The sequence below is a fragment of the Procambarus clarkii genome, chromosome 43, assembly GCF_040958095.1.
Source record: "Procambarus clarkii isolate CNS0578487 chromosome 43, FALCON_Pclarkii_2.0, whole genome shotgun sequence".
NCBI classification, from domain to species: domain Eukaryota; kingdom Metazoa; phylum Arthropoda; class Malacostraca; order Decapoda; family Cambaridae; genus Procambarus; species Procambarus clarkii.
The window spans coordinates 25095798-25112150 of NC_091192.1; the positions used below are offsets into that span (position 1 = coordinate 25095798).

The following is a 16353-nucleotide window of genomic DNA, read 5'->3' on the forward strand; positions in this document are numbered from 1 at the left end:
GGCGGCTAGGCGTGCCAACCCTTCCAATTACGTCGCCAGGAAACACAGGCGTCACAGTTTCCCCGGGGAACTCTCTCTCTCTCTCTCTTACCTTCCCTGCCCCCTAGGAACTGCTCAGGGCATTCTTGGGGCATCATGCCCGCTCTGCACGCTCGCCTGCCACGGAACACCTGCACCCACACCTGCTGCGAGGCAGGTGTGGGTGGGAGAGGTTGCTGGTGCAGGTGGCTGGCAACAGGTGACCGCCGTTCATGACAACACTGCCAGATCCACGCCCCCTGACCCACACTAGTGCCCCCCTTCCCCCCTGACCCACACTATAGTGCCTCCCTCCCCCCCTGACCCACACTAGTGCCCCCTTCCCCCCTGACCCACACTATAGTGCCTCCCTCCTCCCCCCTGACCCACACTAGTGCCCCCCTTCCCCCCTGACCCACACTATAGTGCCTCCCTCCCCCCCCTGACCCACACTAGTGCCCCCCTTCCCCCCTGACCCACACTAGTGCCTCCCTTCCCCCCTGACCCACACTAGTGCCTCCCTCCTCCCCCCTGACCCACACTAGTGCCCCCCTTCCCCCCTGACCCACACTAGTGCCTCCCTTCCCCCCCTGACCCACACTAGTGCCTCCCTTCCCCCCCTGACCCACACTAGTGCCTCCCTTCCCCCCTGACCCACACTAGTGCCTCCCTCCCCCCTGACCCACACTAGTGCCCCCCTTCCCCCCTGACCCACACTATAGTGCCTCCCTCCCCCCTGACCCACACTAGTGCCTCCCTTCCCCCCCTGACCCACACTAGTGCCTCCCTTCCGCCCCTGACCCACACTAGTGCCTCCCTCCCCCCCTGACCCACACTATAGTGCCTCCCTCCCCCCCTGACCCACACCAGTGCCACACCACCCACCAACACACACCAGTGCCACACCACCCACCAACACACACCAGTGCCACCCCACCCACCAACACACCAGTGCCACCCCACCCACCAACACACCAGTGCCACACCACCCACCAACACACCAGTGCCACACCACCCACCAACACACCAGTGCCACCCCACCCACCAACACACCAGTGCCACCCCACCCACCAACACACCAGTGCCACACCACCCACCAACACACCAGTGCCACACCACCCACCAACACACCAGTGCCACACCACCCACCAACACACCAGTGCCACACCACCCACCAACACACACCAGTGCCACACCACCCACCAACACACCAGTGCCACACCACCCACCAACACACCAGTGCCACACCACCCACCAACACACCAGTGCCACACCACCCACCAACACACCAGTGCCACACCACCCACCAACACACCAGTGCCACACCACCCACCAACACACCAGTGCCACACCACCCACCAACACACCAGTGCCACACCACCCACCAACACACCAGTGCCACACCACCCACCAACACACACCAGTGCCACACCACCCACCAGCACACCAGTGCCACACCACCCACCAACACACCAGTGCCACACCACCCACCAACACACACCAGTGCCACACCACCCACCAACACACACCAGTGCCACACCACCCACCAACACACCAGTGCCACACCACCCACCAACACACCAGTGCCACACCACCCACCAACACACCAGTGCCACACCACCCACCAACACACCAGTGCCACACCACCCACCAACACACCAGTGCCACACCACCCACCAACACACACCAGTGCCACACCACCCACCAACACACCAGTGCCACACCACCCACCAACACACCAGTGCCACACCACCCACCAACACACCAGTGCCACACCACCCACCAACACACCAGTGCCACACCGCCAAATACGGGTTCACATCCTCCCTCCGTCCTCCTCACAGCATCTACTGACTATGGCGTATACATATAGTACTCACCCGCACCCCTCCGCTAGTGCTGCTGCTGCTGCTGCTGCTGCTGCTGCTGTTGCCGCTGCTGCCGCCGCTTCGTACGGCTGCAGCCAACCCATCGCTCTGCACGGCTCTTACCTGGAGAAAGTTGGGTGTTTGTGCGGGATTAGTACCATTTTCAACCATTATATGTTTATTTCCACGAAAAGTGTGGATGACAATTAATATTATTAATAAAATATATTATCATTAATACTTTATTCTTTCTTCTATTGGGTATATGAACCACTTGATAAGGAAGGCTACTGGGTATGTGTACCACTTGATAAGGAAGGCTACTGGGTATGTGTACCACTTGATAAGGAAGGCTACTGGGTATGTGTACCACTTGATAAGGAAGGCTACTGGGTATGTGTACCACTTGATAAGGAAGGCTACTGGGTATGTGTACCACTTGATAAGGAAGGCTACTGGGTATGTGTACCACTTGATAAGGAAGGCTACTGGGTATGTGTACCACTTGATAAGGAAGGCTACTGGGTATGTGTACCACTTGATAAGGAAGGCTACTGGGTATGTGTACCACTTGATAAGGAAGGCTACTGGGTATGTGTACCACTTGATAAGGAAGGCTACTGGGTATGAGTACCACTTGATAAGGAAGGCTACTGGGTATGTGTACCACTTGATAAGGAAGGCTACTGGGTATGTGTACCACTTGATAAGGAAGGCTACTGGGTATGTGAACCACTTGATAAGGAAGGTTACTGGGTATGTGTACCACTTGATAAGGAAGGTTACTGGGTATGTGTACCACTTGATAAGGAAGGTTACTGGGTATGTGAACTACTTGATAAGGAAGGTTACTGGGTATGTGAACCACTTGATAAGGAAGGCTACTGGGTATGTGGACCACTTGATAAGGAAGGCTACTGGGTATATGAACCACTTGATAAGGAAAGCTACTGGGTATGTGAACCACTTGATAAGGAAGACTACTGGGTATGTGAACCACTTGATAAGGAAGACTACTGGGTATGTGAACCACTTGATGAGGAAGACTACTGGGTATGTGAACCACTTGATGAGGAAAGCTACTGGGTATGTGAACCACTTGATAAGGAAGACTACTGGGTATGTGAACCACTTGATAAGGAAGACTACTGGGTATGTGAACCACTTGATAAGGAAGACTACTGGGTATGTGAACCACTTGATGAGGAAAGCTACTGGGTATGTGAACCACTTGATGAGGAAGACTACTGGGTATGTGAACCACTTGATAAGGAAGACTACTGGGTATGTGAACCACTTGATGAGGAAAGCGTGGTGCTCATCACGGAGTAATGGACAATGTCATTCATTGTTAATATACTGCTTCTTATCAGCCTATCCCCTGCCAACACTGCCTGCTTGTGGTCCGAGCAATACTGAACAGTATTTCAGTGTGGCTTGTGAAGCTCCTCCTCTGACGAAAGGATAAGAGACAGACTAAGAGTGATCCATCCACTAGAAATAAGCCCTGTGGTTCGTTTCCAACAGAGCCTTTTCGTTTTTGTTTAATTCTTCCTATCTATGCATTTAGATCAGAACACAAGTCCTTCAAAGAGGCCTCAGACCGCAGCTCTAAGTTTCATTAACCAGGATTTTGATTGCATCAGCAACTTTCCTTTCCTGACTCACTCGTTTTGCAAATTTGAACACATTCCTCGTTTTATAATATTCCTTATTTTATCCCTCACACATTCCAGGAACATTGACCACATTGTGCAGGTGTAAGTTCCCAGTGTTGTCTCACTCGTCCAGTTCCTCCCACCCTCCCTCCTCATATTCCAGCTCCGTGTTCCCGTATCCTGTACCAGTACTGGCTTAGGCTTGTCTCCTCGTAATTACCTTACCTCACAATATGGGACCCCAGGTTCGATTTCTTTCTTAACAATGAATTAGCGAGACAAATGTGTATTCAGCATTGATACACATTGGTCTCGCTAATTCATTGTTTATATTCTCTATCTTATGCTATTATTATCCATGTTTGGGCCATAAGAACAAAGGTAACTGCAGGAGGCCTATTGGCCCATAGGATGCTGCTGCTATTCATACCCACACAATCCCAGTCATAAACAAAATGTTATCATTGTACCTCACTTCACTTCACCTCTCTCCTGCCTATATATGTCCATACCGTTTTACTTGTAACTCACCCTTCTGAAGATGTATTATTAAATACGAAAGTACTTAAGGAAATTCCTGTTTCAATTCTTCCTCTGTTGTCTGACACTGTCATATTATTATTATTATTACTATGCAAGGCCCGATTTGCCTAATGGGCCGAATGATTTTTCTTTATTTTCAGTAAATTGTTTCATATTGGTTTATTTTAAATATTATTATTATATTATATTAAGAACATAAGTTATTGATTTAGTTATGTTAGTTTAGGTTAGTTTAGGTTAGGTTAGGTTAGGTTAGGTTAGGTTAGGTTAGGTTAGGTTAGTTTAGGTTAGGTTAGGTTAGGTTAGGTTAGGTTAGTTTAGGTTAGGTTAGGTTAGGTTAGGTTAGGTTAGGTTAGGTTAGTTTAGGTTAGGTTAGGTTAGGTTAGTTTAGGTTAGGTTAGGTTAGGTTAGGTTAGGTTAGGTTAGGTTAGTTTAGGTTAGGTTAGGTTAGGTTAGGTTAGTTTAGGTTAGGTTAGGTTAGGTTAGGTTAGGTTAGGTTAGTTTAGGTTAGGTTAGGTTAGGTTAGGTTAGGTTAGGTTAGGTTAGGTTAGGTTAGTTTAGGTTAGGTTAGGTTAGTTTAGGTTAGGTTAGGTTAGGTTAGGTTAGGTTAGGTTAGGTTAGTTTAGGTTAGGTTAGGTTAGGTTAGGTTAGGTTAGGTTAGGTTAGGTTCGGTCATATATCTACGTTAGTTTTAACTAAAATTATAAAAAAATTAGCTCATACATAATGAAATGAATAACTTTATCATTTCATAAGAAAAAATGAGAAAAATATTGAAATTCTGGAAAACTTTGTTTATTACGCAAATCGGGCCTTGCATAGTAGGCCGAGTACTGCGTTCTGGCTGCTAGGTACAACATATATGATGGAGCCCTGTTGTTTGTGCATGGTTAATCGTCTAGAAAGAGACGCTGTTGTCTTGCCTGTATACTTAGTTCTTTGGGGCTTACAGTCCCCAAGTGAGCATGTGAAGGCATAGACGACGGTGGCTTCCTTCAAGGCGTTCTGTTTGGTGTCTGGAGAGTTTTTCATGAGTAGGTTGGCCGTTTTTTGTTTTTGTAGTAAATTACCAATTGTATTTTCTGATTTTTGTCTGTAGGAATAACGTTTCTATCAATAATATCTTTCAGGACCTTTTCCTCCATTTTATGAGCCGTCAAAAAGAAATTCCTGTAAAATAGTTTAATAGGGGGTACAGGTGTTGTCTTAGTTGACTCTTCAGAGGTTCCATGGCATTTCACCTTTCTTTTTATGATGTCTTCAACAAAACCGTTAGAGAAACCATTGTTGACTAGGACCTGCCTCATCCTACAGAGTTCTTCATCGACTTGCTTCCATCCTGAGCTGTGGCTGAGAGCACAGTCGACGTAAGCATTGACAACACTCCTCTTGTACCTGTCTGGGGCAGTCACTATTGGCGTTGAGGCACATTCCTATGTTTGTTTCCTTAGTGTAGGAAACAGCAACCTTCCCTGTCCCCCAGTCCTACCCACCATTCCCCCCTTCCCTTGTCCCCTCGTCCTCCCCACCATCTCTCACTTCCGTCCCCTCGTCATCCCCACCATTCCCCACTCCCTCGTCTGATGCCTTCCCAAATGTCTGATGTTCCCATCAGAAAATTGGGAACATCAAGTGATCTGATGTTCCCATCACTGAAATATTAGAAAAACAGTTAAAAAATGAAATGAAAATATGACAAAATAAAAAAATAAACTATACTCACGAAATGGTAAACAACACAGCTCAATTCCAACGCAATTCACACAAAATAATTAAATTAAAATGAAAATAAATCAAAATCTATGAAAATTTAATTCATCAGTGCATTCAGAAACATTGAAATGGAATTGTAACATATTTAGTATAGCATGTGTGTTGCTCTTACATGCAACAGATGGCGCTGTTTTTCAAGAAAAGCATAGTTTAACCTGTCACAGGTGTGGCATCTATACTTATACTTATGAAATGAACGGTATGATAAACAACACAGCTCAATTCCAACACAATATCACACAAAATAATTAAATAAAAAATAAAATAAATCGAAATCTATGAAAATAAAATTTATCAATGCAATCGGAAACATTGAAATGGAATGCGTGACATATTTAGTATAGCGTGCATGTTGCTATTATGTGCAACAGAAGGCGCTGTTTTTCAAAAGCGCATGCTTTTACCTGTCACAGGGGTGGCATCTACATAACAGGTATATAAAAAGACGCGCCTATTCGAGTGCAACGTTGTATCAAAATTTCAAAGCAATCGGTGAAGAACTTTCGGAGATTTCCCTTACATGAAAAACTGTAAAAAGCATGTTTTTTTTTTACCGTCACAGACGTGACATCTATATAGTATGCATATAAAAAAAAAACCTGCTCGGATGCGAATGGAACGTTGTGTGAAAATTTCAAAGCAATCGAAGAACTTTCGGAGATTAGCGGTCATGCACAAACATTTCCATTTTTATTTATATAGATTAGGGCAGTTCGTTGTTGCCTTCAACCTCATTCTGACAGTTCCTCTGACGGCGCTGGAACCAATCGTATTGGCGTTTGCCTTTCCATTGGAGACTTTCGGCGCCGAGGAGAGGGGGAATGGACCTTCTGCATGGGTAACAACTTCTCCATATCAACCTACCCTTACTTTGCGCCTTGTAGAGGCCACTCCAGACAACAACCAGAGCACAACTCCATAGTCTCCTGAGACTGATGGATGCCTACTGTATTGTATATATAACCAAAAACTCTTCACCCCTGAGGGATTCGAACCCAGACAGCCAGGGCTCCATGAACCTTCAGCATATCCAGTACTATACCAACTAGACCATACTGACTATACAAAAAAGGTTGGAAGTCGTGAGACTTTTAATGCAACCTCCGGACAGCACTCGATGGTCAATTTTAGAGTACAGATATTTCATTGAATTACAAACAGCGAGGTGATATATCTACATTTTTGGCCTTAAAGTTGTTGGTGGAGGTGGCTTTTACTACTACCACTTACAGTGCTGTTATGGCATCGACACCGTTGCTAGAGTGGGGAGTGGCAATTTCGGCGCCATCTATGGACTTGCACTCCAACTCCCAGATATTAGGTGAGACGCGGATAACGCCATCTGTTGGCGGTGGGGTGGCGTCAGTGAAAAGCTCCTGTTTCATACCTCAGTTAGGAGGTGAGGTCGATGATGATGACGTCTGGTTTGGTGGCGTAACGATATTAACGCCATCTGGGTTGTGCTTGCAATTAAAATTTAAGTTCCCTCGGTGGAAGGGTGTTATCCTAAGGTCACCCAGTATACTGTCTGTCTAGCTAATGATGTTTTATGTTCACACCGGTGACGTAAGGAGGCAATATTGCTGAGAGCAGTTCACCTTGGGCAGTACAGAACTCTTGACTTGTTATTGTGAGAGGACAAAGAGGCCGCCGTCGGTAGTAGCAGTGTGTTAGCTGCTGGATTTATGCAGTGTTGTATGGACCGACATACCCTGGATTTGGCCAAGAAGAGTTACGAAACGACAGTAGTGCGTCTGTTGAGAAGTGCTGCTAGTGTGTTGCCAGAGACTTCTGCCAGGGTGTTAGCTACTCCAGTAGGTGATTATTTGAGACCCCTGTCGGCGTGTTGCTGAAGCCCTCTGCCAGTGTTTCTGGAGAGCGGATGTGGGGTATTGGGACATCGTGACGATACGGTGTGTGGACTGGCCCATGGCGAGGAAGGTGAACTCGCCGGTGATTATCATATTAAGTGTGGACAACGTGTACCTGGACTTAGTGGACTTGTTGAACGTAGCCGGGATTTGATGAACACTGCCGATCTACTGAGTGTCCTGAGTGAAAGTGACACAGTATAAATATGTGTAGTAATACTTAGATATAATATATATATATATATATATATATATATATATATATATATATATATATATATATATATATATATATATATATATTAGTATATTTTTGTAGCAGTCTTTCCTGTAGACATATATTATTAAATATGACTGAGAAAGTAAGATTAATAATTCTAACACGAATTTTCTCAATCTTTCGTACATTTCTTTTCACTGTTGGTGGTAATTCAAAAATCAATTCTCCAAAATTCATTTTTATTTCTAGTCTGACGCGACACTTGAGCGCGTTTCGTAAAACTTATTACATTTTCAAAGACTTTAGTTACACATACACAACTGAATAGAACTTACACATCTCCGATTTGTTTATATCTACATTTGAGTGAGGTGAATGAGGTGAGGTGGTATTTAATAGGGTATTAAATTCATCAACACAAGACAGAACACGAAACAATGGGTATTGAATAGAAGTGATTGTAGAAAGCCTATTGGTCCATATTTCTTGATGCTTCTATATTGGAGCGGAGTCTTGAGGTGGGTAGAATATAGTTGTGCATTAATTGGCTGTTGATTGCTGGTGTTGACTTTTTAATGTGTAGTGCCTCGCAAACGTCAAGCCGTCTGCTATCGCTGTATCTATCGATGATTTCTGTGTTATTTACTAGGATTTCTCTGGCGATGGTTTGGTTGTGGGAAGAGAGAGATTCTCTTCCCACAACCAAACCATCGTATGTGTAACCATCGTTGTGTATGTGTAACTAAAGTCTTTGAAAATGTAATAAGTTTTACGAAACGCGCTCAAGTGTCGCGTCAGACTAGAAATAAAAATGAATTTTGGAGAATTGATTTTTTAATTACCACCAACAGTGAAAAGAAATGTACGAAAGATTGAGAAAATTCGTGTTAGAATTATTAATCTTACTTTCTCGGTCATATTTAATAATATATATATATATATATATATATATATATATATATATATATATATATATATATATATATATATATATATATATATATATATATATATATATATATATTGGTGAAGGTTTAACTGTGTATTTTTTATCCCCCCTTTATTCTTTGCATTACTACTTGCCACCACCAGTTCTTGAAAACTTGCCAACGATTTGGGGTAGGATCAAGAAGTTATAGAACACGTTAACAGAAAGAACCCGGTTACTGGCCCAAGCCCAAGCTGGTCGTAACAAGTGCATGCCTCTTGTTGACCACCCATATAGTATACAACTCTTTCCAGTTTTCCCCCAAGTCCTCTTGTCCGAATTTCTACAATTGTAAGGAGGCTGTCTCGTCTTTCCCTTGGTATCTTAGATATGCCCCCTGAGTTTCTTCTCTAATTTACAGTTGCGAGATTTTGCTCCCTTAACCTGGCACCAATGTCAGAAAACCTCCATACTTTTAAAGTTTTTCTTTGGGCTTCACAAAGAGCGGATTCTAAGCGGGCGTTGAACATTCCGGCATTGGTCTAGCACAGGCTATGTAAATTACTTTGAACAAGACCTTATTTTGATGCTTCATGACGTTCTAATGTTTGCCAGCATCCCATATGCTGCCGATGTTACCCTGTTTCCGTGTGCCTCTGGTGTTAATGTTCGTTATATCCAACGTAATGATTTTATATATATATATATATATATATATATATATATATATATATATATATATATATATATATATATATATATATATATATATATATATAATGATGATGTTGGTTATGTCCAAGATATAATGAGTGGTTATATTCACTCCCAAATCTTCTACCCTTTCCGACTTCTAGAGTTACCCCTTATTGTGTAGCTACCTTCTTGTCCCCATTCTCCCTTTCCCATCTTCATCACCGTACACTTCTTGGGATTAAACTCTAGGAACTAGTTCCTGGAATTTGTCCATTTCTAAACTGTCAAGGTCTTCCTATAACTTTCAAGTACTCCGTATTTACATGCTTCATTAGCTTCGCATCATCTGCAAACATTGATATGTACGAGTTCACACTCTGGTAAGTCGTTCACATAAATTATGAACAGCAGCGGTTCCAGGAAGAGGTCTTATGGAACCCCCATTTGTCACATCCCTACAGCTGGACATCTCTCTCTGACTGTGGCTCGCTGCGTGTCAGGTATTGTCCCTTACCCAGTTCAATGTTTTTCCTGTTGGCCTTCTTCCTTCTCTCTCTCATACAGCGGTGTGGGTGAGCAGTGTGGCTTACGGTGCTGGCGGGTTTGTGTGTGTGTGGGCACATGAACCACAATGTGTTCAACAGGTGTTCACTATGTGGTGTTCAACAGGTGTTCAACAGGTGTTCACTATGTGGTGTTCAACAGGTGTTCAACAAATGTTAACTATGTGGTGTTCAACAGGTGTTCACTATGTTGTCTTCAAAGTGTTCACTATGTTGTGTTCAACAGGTGTTCAACAAATGTTAACTATGTGGTGTTCAACAGGTGTTCAGTATGTTGCGTTCAACAGGTGTTCAGTATGTTGCGTTCAACAGGTGTTCACTATGTTGTGTTCACTATGTTGTGTTCAACAAGTATTCACTATGTTGTGTTCAGCAGGTGTTCACTACTTTGTGTTCAAAGTGTTCACTATGTTATGTTCAACAGGTGTTCACTATTTTGTGTTCAAAGTATTCACTATGTTGTGTTCAACAGGTGTTCACTATGTTGTATTCAAAGTGTTCACTATGTTATGTTCGACAGGTGTTCACTATTTTGTGTTCAAAGTGTTCACTATGTTGCGTTCAACAGGTGTTCACTATGTTGTGTTCTATGTGTTCAACAAGTGTTCACTATGTGTTCAACAAGTGTTCACTATGTGTTCAACAAGTGTTCACTATGTGTTCAACAAGTGTTCACTATGTGTTCAACAAGTGTTCACTATGTGTTCAACAAGTGTTCACTATGTGTTCAACAAGTGTTCACTATGTGTTCAACAAGTGTTCAACAAGTGTTCACTATGTGTTCAACAAGTGTTCAACAAGTGTTCACTATGTGTTCAACAAGTGTTCACTATGTGTTCAACAAGTGTTCACTATGTGTTCAACAAGTGTTCACTATGTGTTCAACAAATGTTCTCTATGTGTTCAACAAGTGTTCACTATGTGTTCAACAAGTGTTCACTATGTGTTCAACAAGTGTTCTATGTGTTCAACAAGTGTTCTCTGTGTTCAACAAGTGTTCACTATGTGTTCAAGTGTTCACTATGTGTTCAACAAGTGTTCTATGTGTTCAACAAGTGTTCTCTATGTGTTCAACAAGTGTTCACTATGTTGTGTTCAACAAGTGTTCACTATGTTGTATTCAACAAGTGTACACTATGTTGTGTCCAAAGTGTTCACTATGTTGTGTTCAACAAGTGTACACTATGTTATGTCCAAAGTGTTCACTATGTGGTGTTCAACAGGTGTTCGGTGAGTGCCTCCATTCACCACTCTCCCTTTCAGGAAAACCACACGGGGAAGAGGGGGGAGGTCCTGCTTGCTGCTCGCTCACCTTTATTATTCCTTCTCTTATATATAATAATAATAATGGGTCCCCTTCCCTTCCCGCCAACGTCCCCTTCCCCCGCCCAACGTTGTCATGAGGTAGGGGCGGCGGGGGAGTGTCAGGAGGCGGGGGACTGCTCTCTCGCGAAAATATGACTCCTCCAATGGAAGCGACGGCGGCCGTAACCTTGAAATCCTCCGCCCATGGTGAGCGTCCTGGGCTAGACAACCTCCCTCCCTCCCTCCCTGCTGCTGCTGGTGCTGCTGCTGCTGCTGCTGTTGCTGCTGCTGCTGCTGCTTCACCTACCGAGGTATCTTTCCAGGTGTGCATCATGGCGAGACGGTGAGTACAGTGGTCGCGGCGCCCCACGCTGCTGCCATGCGAACACACACGATAGACGATAGGTTGGGACGGCCGAGCGGAGAGTTCACAGTGGATTGAGCAGTGGGACATCCCAGGTGGTAGACTGTACCCATGTGTGCTTCGTTCTCCCGCTCACAGAGGGCTCCACCGACACCCTATCCCTCCTCCTCTCCATCCTCCCCACACACAAATCCCCAAACTAGTATCCTTTGCCCCCCTTCCCCCCTCCCGTGCCCACTTCTGGAACAGATGACACGGGTTAACGAGGCGGTTAGGAAGCATCTGGTGTCACCAGCCGCTCATCCCCGCACCACCAGGCAAGGAGCCCGGCGGTGGGGGGGGGGGTAAACCCGATATACGTAACCAATTAAAAACAGGCGAGACAACAGGTGAGGTGAGAGAAGACAACGTAACGTTTCCTCCGTGAGAGAAGGTAAGAGAAGGGCGTGAAGTATACCTCGTCGCTCCCTTACACTCTACACCTTTCCAGTTTACACACTTGTTCATCTCCAAGTTCGATGTACGCTTTCCCTCTCTACCCAAGATCACTCTATATTCCGACAAGGTGTGTCCAGTTAACACTCCTTTACTCTCTAACTCACGCCAGGTTCAGTTCACTCTCACACTGCTCCATTTTAATATCAATTTCACCGGATCAGTTTACCCCCCCCCCCCCACATATAAACAGGATATTATCAGGCAACATGAGGATTTATAACACAAACCTGGACAAATTCCCCTTTGGAAGTAACGAACGTGTTACATTATGGAATATGTAGTTTCCAGCATATTCCAAACTGCCATAATTAAGAGGAACTAAATATCCCGTCACTGGAAGAGAGAAGGAAAAGGTGTGATATGATTGTGACGTACAAAATACTCCAGCCCGTCCTCCAAAAATGGAGAGGTAAATGTAACAGCACAAGTAAGTGCAATTATGTACTATTCATAGCAGTCAGGAATTGTACTTATTTTCACTTAGTATTAAACCGTACTGTCAAATATATTGTGAATATTTAAGTTTACCTGAAAAGCTGAATAGAAAACCGCGACCTAACTTAACCTTCTTAGTGTTTGAAGATAAGCATTTTATTGCTTCTTAATTACAATTAGTACTTAACCTATAGCTATATTGATATTACAGTTTAAATAAATAGTAGTTTAAATAAAGCAAAATTAAAATATTTCAATAAATTGTGAAGTAAATCAGGATATTTTCAAATTTTGTATAAAATCTCTATTGTTTAATAAAACTAAAAAAGAAAATCCTCATATTTAAAACTTGTGTACAGCAAATTGAACTTGAAAACTTCAGCTTAAAATTCTGAGTTTCTTCACAGAAAACAAGGAGAATAAATGGGGAGGTGAGTGTAACAGCCCCCATAAATGCAATTAGGAACTATGCATGACAGTAAGGAAATGTACTTGTTACACTTAGTATTAAACCGTACTGTCAATTCGGAGGATGGGTTCCAGCACTCAGGGAAATTTACAAGGTAGCTAAGCACAGAAAACATGGCTGGGATACGAATTCAGGGCTCATATGGAAGGAAAATTTCTTCAAAAGGTCAGATGTAACACACAGGAGGCGCTATGGTTTCAAGCTCAACAAGCCCTAATGTACGACTGAGAACAAGTGATTCTTTTTCACCCACAGGGTTATAAACCCATGGATTGAATGATTATGAGAGTGAAAATCCACCCTCCGATATGCAAAGTCCATGCAGGACGGGGCGGGGTGGAGGCAGACTCCATGCAGGATGGGGGGTGGAGGTAGACTCCATGCAGGACGGGGCGGGGTGGAGGTAGACTCCATGCAGGATGGGGGGTGGAGGTAGACTCCATGCAGGACGGGGCGGGGTGGAGGTAGACTCCATGCAGGACAGGGCGGGGTGGAGGCAGACTCCATGCAGGACGGGGGGGGGGGGGTGGAGGCAGACTCCATGCAGGACGGGGGGGGGTGGGGAGGGGGAATAGTTAAGAGTGATGCGGGGGGGGGGGGGGAAGGAGGGATAGCCTTGACTGTGCCTGTGGCCGGCCTCGACAGTTTCCCTACTCCTCCTACAGCACAGTGTGAGGCCGGGGTTCCATGGCCGTGATGAGTGTGGTGGAGGCCCAGAGCTCCCCGCCCATCACAAGCTGGCTGCTCAGCCACTTCCTCTAACAACTTGTGCAGTTCCCTCTTGATCACCTTTGGTCCTGTAACACTTCTTGTACTTGCTGGTAAGAGTATGGACCTTTCTACAACCTGTCCCTCTTGCCCTATACCATACATTTTTTACAGAGTGGCAAAGCAAGAGAAAAGTCGCTATTCCCACCCAAACTCACTGGCATAAATGTCTAACTTACGCTAGAAACTCTTCTGGGATCCCACGGTACTCTCTCTCATACATCAACAACCATGTTTCCAAAACAGTATTTACTGTCGGAAAATCCGACACCATTTTATTTCATACAGACAGATAAGAGCTGTATTACCAACAAGTTACCCATAGAAAACGTAACTTGTAGTGGAATTACCGTCTATAGAAAACGGGATATCATCACCACATACTATTATATTCTCCACCTATTATGGTGGGAATTATTCTTAAATACATTAGTCTTTGGACTTTACCATCATAAAAACATCTTATATAAATTAACTTAATTATCAATATTAAAGTAGAGTAAATGTGACCCTTCTATCACTTTCTGACATGTGGACAAAGTAGGCCAGGCGTCAGGGAGGAAGGGGGCAGCCATTGTTTATACTAGACCAGAGGCTCACACGGGAGCAAATTCGGCTCCTGTTAAATTTACTTGGACGTAGTGTTATGGAAACTAAAAGTGTACCATTATCAACACGCTGTCTACACATTCAAGTTAAGTGTCTATCCGAAACCCATTATTTATCATTAGTGGCCATTAATGTCATTGGGTAGGGTTATCCGGTTAGATCACATGGAAGCCTCAAACTAAAGGTCAAGACGAGGATGCAAGATTATGTGCACCAGTTACTGGGTGATAGAAGCTACCTCAAAGAGGATAATTTGGTGTCTACACTCTAGTTATACCTGGTGGACTAACCTGCTGTACTATAAGAGAAGGAACCTCATCAATGTATGTAGCTATTACTGTAATTTGATTGGCTGCATATGTGTAATAAAAACCCCCCCTAATGTGTAGAGGATCGATTTGTGAGATTAAGAGATTATTGCAGAAATACAGTCCACTTATCATTATACAAATTGCTATCGAAGTATATAAATTAACGTAAATATAAATTCATATAAATTAAATAAATATAAATCTCACAGGTCGGTTCCCACATTTACCCAGGTCATTCCTGAATCTAAATTCATCCAATTTTTCCTCCATTGTCTTGAGGTCTCTAATATTCTCTTAACCTTGGAAGCACTTGCACTGGGCGGTAGAGCGACGGCCTCTCTTCCAGCGGGTAGGCGTTACATTCCCGAGGCTGCGAGTGGACAGGCACCGTCCTCTCCCCCCTATCCTTCCCCTCACATACCGTCCACGTCCTGCACAGTCCTACTAGCCTCACCAAACCACGCGTCTTAAAGATGTTGAAATGACGACGTTTCGCTCCGTCCTGGACCATCATGGAGTCATGACATGACATGATAATGGTCCGGGACGGACCGAAACGTCGTCGCTTCTCCAGGTTCTGACGTGGGGGTTGGTCATCATATCTTCAGCCCCGTTATTGTGACTCATCGTCTGCATATAGTGGTACTATTTTAGCACCTTCTCCTGACCTTACATTGGTTACCCCTTGATGCCCTGTGGTCGGTGTGTAGCGTCATCCACCCCCCCCCATCTCTGCTCCCACACTGCTTAATTGTTGCAGGTGTGGCTCCTGTGTCACCCTCCAGTGTTGCAGGTGTGGCTCCTGTGTCAAACTCCAGTGTTGCAGGTGTGGCTCCTGTGTCCCCCTCCAGTGTTGCAGGTGTGGCTCCTGTGTCAAACTCCAGTGTTGCAGGTGTGGCTCCTGTGTCACCCTCCAGTGTTGCAGGTGTGGCTCCTGTGTCACCCTCCAGTGTTGCAGGTGTGGCTCCTGTGTCCCCCTCCAGTGTTGCAGGTGTGGCTCCTGTGTCAAACTCCAGTGTTGCAGGTGTGGCTCCTGTGTCAAACTCCAGTGTTGCAGGTGTGGCTCCTGTGTCCCCCTCCAGTGTTGCAGCTGTGGCGGTTGTGTCCCCTCCAGTGTTGCAGGTGTGGCCCCTGTGTCCCCCTCCAGTGTTGCAGGTGTGGCTCCTGTGTCACCCTCCAGTGTTGCAGGTGTGGCTCCTGTGTCACCCTCCAGTGTTGCAGGTGTGGCTCCTGTGTCCCCCTCCGGTGTTGCAGGTGTGGCTCCTGTGTCAAACTCCAGTGTTGCAGGTGTGGCTCCTGTGTCCCCCTCCAGTGTTGCAGCTGTGGCGGTTGTGTCCCCTCCAGTGTTGCAGGTGTGGCCCCTGTGTCCCCCTCCAGTGTTGCAGGTGTGGCTCCTGTGTCACCCTCCAGTGTTGCAGGTGTGGCTCCTGTGTCACCCTCCAGTGTTGCAGGTGTG

General features: G+C 45.0%; 1 long non-coding RNA gene across 1 annotated transcript in view; it reads right to left on the minus strand.

Moving 5' to 3' along the window:
- Positions 1-1899: 1899 nt before the first annotated feature.
- LOC138350012 (uncharacterized) overlaps positions 1900-16353 on the minus strand; it is a 157914-nt gene continuing 143460 nt past the window's right edge. The window contains exon 3 of the long non-coding RNA XR_011221985.1: positions 1900-2009. This is a non-coding gene — a long non-coding RNA (uncharacterized lncRNA). The remainder of the gene's footprint in view (positions 2010-16353) is intronic.